The following is a 7,748-nucleotide window of genomic DNA, read 5'->3' on the forward strand; positions in this document are numbered from 1 at the left end:
CCACCTGCATAACCACTCCTTTATTGGGGGTGTCTTGCTAAATGCCTATAATTTCCACCTGTTGTCTATTCCATTTGCACAACAGCATGTGAATGTTATTGTCAATCAGTGTTGCTTCCTAAGTGGACAGTTTGATTTCACAGAAGTGTGATTGACTTGGAGTTACAATGTGTTGTTTAAGTGTTCCCTTTATTTTTTTGAGCAGTGTATATATTGTCGTCATCAAACTCGTTGATGGTCTGGGCCAACTTTTTAAGCAATGTGGCACCAGTGTCTACACAGTGTGTCTCTCAATGGTCGGATTCAGCTTTTTGCACAGATTCCAAGGAGGAGGTTTTAGATCGATTCCTTTCATTCAATTCATTTAGTTTCCATGCAAATCAAAATAAGCTTTAATACATACTGCAAAATCAATATGTAGCACAGAAGATAATTAAGTTAGGATTTTGTATGGCTGTAATGGGTGATTTCACATGTCAGGTATTCAAAGCAGATCAAATGAGAATACATTGGTCAGAGTGGTACGACACCTGCAGCTCATGAAGACCCCCAGGCATATCCGGGAGCAGAGCAGTTATCTTCTATATACGCTGCCTTTTCCCTGACTGCTTCTTCCTCCAGCAGGTCATGGGTAATCAAAAGCATCAAGCTCTAGAGAACAGGGGGAGAACGGGTGTTAGAGCAGCTAACACAGACCAAGACTAGGCAAAAACATGTGTGACTCACCAATGGAAACAAGGTGGCTTAGTGAGTTTGTATTTCTCTTGATACCATCTTGTGCTACCATTTGTAAACATAGTTACTCTATGGTTATTTGATTAGATAAGGAAAGATATTTGTATCTTCGATCGCTGCTGTGCTTGCCTTTTGACATTCATATTTTTGTAAATAATTGAGTTACTTGTATAGATAAAAGTCAAATAAAAAGAGAGCAAGAACAAAACAGCTTTCCATATTGGAGGGGAAAATTGGATTAGATCAGTATATTTACCATCAGATGACCACTGCGACTCGATGTCATCTTTTTCCTGTGCGATGAAGACAAATTGTGACATGATATAGATCTGACAATCAAATCCAATTTAATTTGTCACATGCACCGAATACAACAGGAGTAGACCTTACAGTGAAATGCTTACTTACAAGCCCTTAACCAACAAAGCAGTTTTATGGAAATACCCCCAAAAAAGTAAGAGATAAGAAAAACAAAGAATTAAGGAGCAGCAGTAAATAACAATAGCAGGGTCATATACTGTACAGGGGGTACTGGGCACCGGTGTCGAGGTATTTGAGGTAATTATGTACATGGAGATGGGGTTATTAAAGTGGCTATACATTGATAATAGAGTTGCAGCAGCGTGGGAGGGGGGTGCAAATAGTCTGGGTAGCCATTTGATTAGCTTGCCATGCGGTAGCCGAGAGAATAGTCTATGACTATTTGGGGAGTTTCTCCCATTCTTCTCTGCAGATCCTCTCAATCTCTGTCAGGTTGGATGGGGAGCGTTGCTTCACAGCTATTTTCAGGTCTTTGCCGAGATGTTTGATCGGGTTCAAGTCCGGTCTCTTGCTGGACCACTCAAGGACATTCAGAGACTTGACCCGAAGCCACACCTGCTTAGTCTTTGCTGTGTGCTTAGGGTCGTTGTCCTGTTGGAAGGTGAACATTCGCCCCAGTCTGAGGTCCTGAGAGCTCTAGAGCAGGTTTTCATCAAGGATCTCTCTGTCCTTTGCTCCGTTCATCTTTGCCTCGATCCTGACTAGTCTCACAGTCACTGCCACTAAAAAACATCTCCACAGCATGATGCTGATGCCAGCATCATGCTTCTCCGTAGGTATAGTGCCAGGTCTCCTCCAGAAGTAACGCTTGGCATTAAGGCATCATCAGACCAGAGAATCTTGTTTGTCATATACTGAGAGTCCTTTAGGTACCTTTTGGCAAACTCCAAGCGGGCTGTCATGTGCTTTTTACGGAGGAGTTGCTTCCGTTTAGTCACTCTACCATAAAGGCCTGATTCTTGGAGTGCTGCAGGGTGGGTTGTCCTTCTGAAAGCTTCTCCTATCTCCACAGAAGAACTCTGAAGCTTTGTCAGAATGACCATCAGGTTCTTGGTCACCTCCCTGACCAAGGCCCTTCTCCCCCGATTGATCAGTTTGGCTGGGAGCCACCAAGGTTAAGACTTCATATATATACAGTACCGTTCAAAAGTCTGGGGTAACTTATAAAATGTCCTTGTTTTTAAAGAAAAGCATTTTTTTTGTCCAGAGTTGCAAAGAAAAAGAGTTGCAAAGAAAAAGCCATATCTCAGACTGGCAACTTAAAAGAAAATATTAAAATGGGCAAAAGAACACAGACACTGGACAGAGGAACTCTGCCAAGAAGGTCAGCATCCCGGAGTCGCCTCTTCACTGTTGACATTGAGACTGGTGTTTTGCGGTTAAAACATTCAATGCTAAAAAGCAAGGCGTGTGTGTATAGTATAACATTGTGTCCCTTCCAGGTTTCAATACCATTGTAAACTCAGCAAAAAAAGAAACGCCCCTTTTTCAGGACCCTCTTTCAAAGATAATTAGTAAAAATCCAAATAACTTCACAGATCTTCATTGTAAAGGGTTTAAACATGCTTGTTCAATTAATGAACATGCCCCTGTGGAACGGTCGTTAAGACACTAACAGCTTACAGACAGTAGGCAATTAAGGTCACAGTTATGAAAACTTAGGACACTAAAGAGGCCTTTCTACTGACTCTGAAAAACACCAAACGAAAGATGCCCAGGGTCCCTGCTCATTAGGCATGCTGCAAGGAGGCATGAGGACTGCGGATATGGTCAGGGGGAAAAATGGCAATGTCCGTACTATGAGATGCCTAAGACAGCGCTACAGGGAGACAGGACGGACAGCTGATCGTCCTCGCAGTGGCATACCACGTGTAACAACACCTGCACAGGATCGGTACATCCGAACATCACACCTGCGGGACAGGCACAGGATGACAACAACAACTGCCCGAGTTACACCAGGAATGCACAATCCCCCCATCAGTGCTCAGACTGTCCACAATAGGCTGAGAGAGGCTGGACTGAAGGCTTGTAGGCCTGTTGTTAGGCAGGTCCTCACTAGACATCACCGGCAACAACATCGCCTATGGGCACAAACCCACCGTCGCTGGAACAGCCTGGACTGGCAAAAAGTGCTCTTCACTGACGAGTCGCGGTTTTGTCTCACCAGGTGATGGTCAGATTAGCGTTTATAGTCAAAGGAATGAGCGTTACACCGAGTCCTGTACTCTGGAGTGGGAGCGGGATCGATTTGGAGGTGGAGGGTCCATCATGGTCTGGGGTGGTGTGTCACAGCATCATCGGACTGAGCTTGTTGTCATAGCAGGAAATCTCAGCGCTGTCCGTTACAGGGACATCCTACAGAGACATCCTCCTCCCTCATGTGGTACTCTTCCTGCAGGCTCATCCTGACATGACACTCCAGCATGACAGTGCCACCAGCCATTCTGTTCGTTCTGTGCGTGATTTTCTGCAAGAGGGGGATGTCAGTGTTCTGCCATGGCCAGCGAAGAGCCCGGATCTCAATCCCATTGAGCACGTCTGGGACCTGTTGGACCGGAGAAGAAGGGCTAGGGCCCATTCCCCCAGAAATGTCCGGGAACTTGCAGGTGCCTTGGTGGAAGAGTGGGGTAACATCTCACAGAAAGATCTGGCAAATCTGGTGTAGTCCATGAGGAGGATATGCACTGCAGTACTTAATGCAGCTGGTGGCCACACTGACTGTTACTTTTGATTTTGACCCCCCTTTGTTCAGGGACACATTATTCAATTTCTGATAGCCACATGTCTATGGAACTTGTTCAGTTTATGTCTCAGTTGTTGAATCTTGTTATGTTCATACAAATATTTACACATGTTATGTTTGCTGACAATAAATGCAGATGACAGTGAGAGGACGTTCAGTTAAGAACAAATTCTTATTTTCAATGATGGCCTAGAAACAGTGGGTTAACTGTCTTGTTCAGGGGCAGAACGACAGATTTGTACCTTGTCAGCTCGGGGATTCGATCTTGCAGTCTTTCGGTTACTAGTCCAACACTCTAACCACCAGGCTACCTGCCACCCCATATAAGATGACCTGGCCTCCACAATCCCCCAACCAAGTTGAGATGGTTTGGGATGAGTTCGACAGCAGAGTGAAGGAAAAGCAGCCAAAAAGTGCTCAGCATATGTGGGAACTCCTTCAAGACTGTTGGAAAAGCATTCCAGGTGAAGCTGGTTAAGAGAATGCCAAGATTGTGTAAAGCTGTCATTAACGCAAAGGGTGACTATCTGAAGAATCTCAAATATAAAATATATTTTGATTTGTTGAGCACTTTTTTTGGTTACTACATGATTCCATGTACAATGTAGAAAAGAGTAAAATAAAGAAAAACCCTTGAATGAGTAGGTGTTCTAAAACTTTTTACTTATAGTGTATATATATTTTTTTGCTTTTCTTTCAACTTCCCTAAATTGTTGTTGTTTCCTCCTAACTGTTTCGAAAATACAATTTACATAGAGTTTGGAGAAATGACAACACAAAAAAATAAGCGAATAGTTCCAAAAAGTTCAATATCAGTTATTTTTGTAAAGAATGTAAAAACTCAAACAAAATGCAACTTGTTTTATTATTTCATGAAATAATAAGGTTTCATATTCTGATCATTGTTTATACTTCATTTCTATGCATTCCTGACATCTAGAAGACGATGTATTCAGGAAAATACATTTTTGCATAAGATTACACAGACATAGCGGAAGTAAAACATCCAGGTTCCCTTGAGCATCTTCATGCATGCATTCTACCTACGAAGTAAACTATTCTTAGTGACCTAGATGGCTCAAACTATTGAGCTAACTATACCTCCTGAATAGCTAGATTCACATTTGGTGACGCAAAACAGTCCAGCAATGAAATAAAATAAATTAATCATTTAAATTCCTTAATATCTGTCAATCAGGTGCACATAATGAATCATTACAAATAACATATTTTACATCCAAAACTAACTACGGTGTGGATACAGACCTATATTTACCTCCACAATTATACTGTATGCCATTTAACAGATGCTTTTAACCAAAAACAACTTAGCTGTCATGCATGCATAGATTTTTTTGCATGGCTGGCCCTGGGAATTTAACCCACAAGCCTATCATTGCAAGCGCTGTGCTCTACGAACTGAGCCATAAAGCACCACACTTCAACTGAGATCTTAATACCTCACAATATGCAGAAACCAACAGTTAATACACAACTGCAATACTAGACACGGTTCGAAACAGTCAAGAGACAGGAGCACATTATGGATGCTGGAGCACTATCAGATCCCACTATAATCCTCACCTATGAGAGAAACAATGATGAGAAATGAAGAGCAGCTGTGAGAGGATGGCAAGCCACTGGCAGATGAGTGAGGCACTGTATTAAATGCTAATAGTGGATGTCAGTTGTCTATCCCTCCCTCTACATGGTATTTTTTCCTACGGTCTTTATGGTAACAGAAAATGACGCTGCCGGCCCCCTGTCAGCCTGATATACTGCCCTGTCATGCCCTGTAATATCATCATATCCTAACATCTGCAAGAGAAGGTTGGCTCTTGCATTATTCTACATCATGAGAGGTGACACGTGTCATGAGGGTCAGTCTGGGCCCCAAGCTTAATATAGGCTCCACACCGACCAACCAGATAACTACAGTATCAATACAATTTGCACGTCTTGCTCTGTAACGTAAACAATAAAAAAACAAGATGCAACTGCTTGTCACAATTTCATCCCTCTCTCTTTCATCCCTCTATATACATGTATATATATATCCCTCTATAGCTTTCTTGTTGTGATTGAGTTTTAATCAATTAATGCTAAATAATGTGGTCATAGTAGGCTTACGTTACAGGGACAGATGTTATACTTCTTGGAAATAGTAAATCTTACTATTTAGAGTCGCTGACACCCTTCGCTGTAACTTATTATGTATTGCGGCGGTGCTTCAGGATCTGATGGTAGGATAGGTAGGGGGTCTGATCCATACTTTGACCACATCTATACTGTTTATTTACTGTGGGTAATTTGGTGCCAGAATTAGCTTGCTAACCATGTAGGCCTAGTCCTATATTCCCCAGCCATGCAACTAAAGGCATAAAGTCTGGCAAAATCATCTGCCAAAATGTAATGGTCCCTACTCGACACATGTATTGGAATATGTGGTGGCAAATATTTCTGCGGCTCTTCATTGGATATTGTTGGTGTCCTCTAATTTGGGGAGAAGGGCTCCTCTGTATTAGTGACACGCAAACTTGGAATGCAACGTTTGCTTAATGTGAAACTGTAAGGGAATCTGTCCGTTAAAGACACAGTCGGTTAAATTTGATATCCAGTGAAAAGTGCCACCTTGAAAGTAACAGGGACGATTTTGCAAATGGGCCTTGCAGCAACCAAGAAGTAGAGGCAGAGACCAAGACAGACACCAAGACGTAGAGACAGGTGAATCATGCACCCTATGGTTTATCAGCTTATATATAGAAGATATTGTCACGCATTGCTTACACAGAATTATGATCCTGTAGGCTTCAACAATGCCATCACACAACCATTTCCTTTTCACCTCATAAAGCACCATGAACAAAACAGTACTTACATCACTCACTCAAATATCCTGTTTCCATTAGATGTCTCAATTGTTCATGTACCCAGACTGAATTCTACACTGTAATTGACAATAAAACCAAGGCACTTGTCAATAAATCACATCAAAGCTGTTGTAAGTGAAAGGTAAAGATAGGTGTACTACACTGATGGTCGATGTATTGATTCGTTTTTACATCGTCCAACAAACAGGTTTCTTATTTCTTCCTTACCTGCAGTTGTGTGAGCTATGGTGGGGCAGTAGAGGGCATCATATCCATGCTAGTCCACCACTGTCCCGCTCTCACTGCATCGGAGATGTCACAAGATACAGCACTAACCTATGGTGTCACAAGACACAACAAAACATGTGTTTTTCATCATGAATACTCAACTACCCTGGTCAACACATGCATGCTGATTTTTGTGTGAGAAAAACGAACAATCCTAAATTCTATAACTCTTTATTAAGCTTTATAGCATGTATTTAAATGTACTTTGTTTACAAACATTGGAGTAAAGCAAGCTTATATTTTGGGTTCTGATGGGGCATGACACTTGAACTAGGCTCATTAGGCATTTATAAGTATTATTCTTCAAGAGTCAATGGGTACATATAATTCATTTAGGATTCCAAGATTGCCCCTTTAAAATAACTCTCATGAATAAGCCATTACAAATGCTTACAAAACTGTATAGGCCTATATGATCATTCATGTTATAAATGCTTAGAAAACTGTATAGGCCTATATGATCATTCTTGTTATAAATGCTTAGAAAACTGTATAGGCCTATATGATCATTCATGTTATAAATGCTTACAAAACTGTATAGGCCTATATGGTCATTCATGTTATAAATGCTTACAAAACTGTATAGGCCTATATGGTCATTCATGTTATAAATGCTTAGAAAACTGTATAGGCCTATATGATCATTCATGTTATAAATGCTTAGAAAACTGTATAGGCCTATATGATCATTCATGTTATAAATGCTTAGAAAACTGTATAGGCCTATATGATCATTCATGTTATAAATGCTTATGAACTGTAATAAATGTTTACAAATAGTTAATTAA

At 41.2% G+C, this 7,748-nt stretch overlaps 1 long non-coding RNA gene across 1 annotated transcript; it reads right to left on the reverse strand.

Annotated features, from left to right (window-relative positions):
• Positions 1–307: 307 nt before the first annotated feature.
• Positions 308–7,114, reverse strand: LOC109867534 (uncharacterized). Its single transcript, XR_002251821.2, has 3 exons — positions 6,901–7,114; positions 992–1,028; positions 308–651 (listed from the first exon to the last, which is right to left on the reverse strand). It is a non-coding gene; the product is annotated as an uncharacterized LOC109867534 (long non-coding RNA).
• Between the last annotated feature and the right edge of the window lie 634 nt (positions 7,115–7,748).

The sequence above is a fragment of the Oncorhynchus kisutch genome, linkage group LG22 (genome assembly GCF_002021735.2).
Source record: "Oncorhynchus kisutch isolate 150728-3 linkage group LG22, Okis_V2, whole genome shotgun sequence".
Lineage (NCBI taxonomy): Eukaryota > Metazoa > Chordata > Actinopteri > Salmoniformes > Salmonidae > Oncorhynchus > Oncorhynchus kisutch.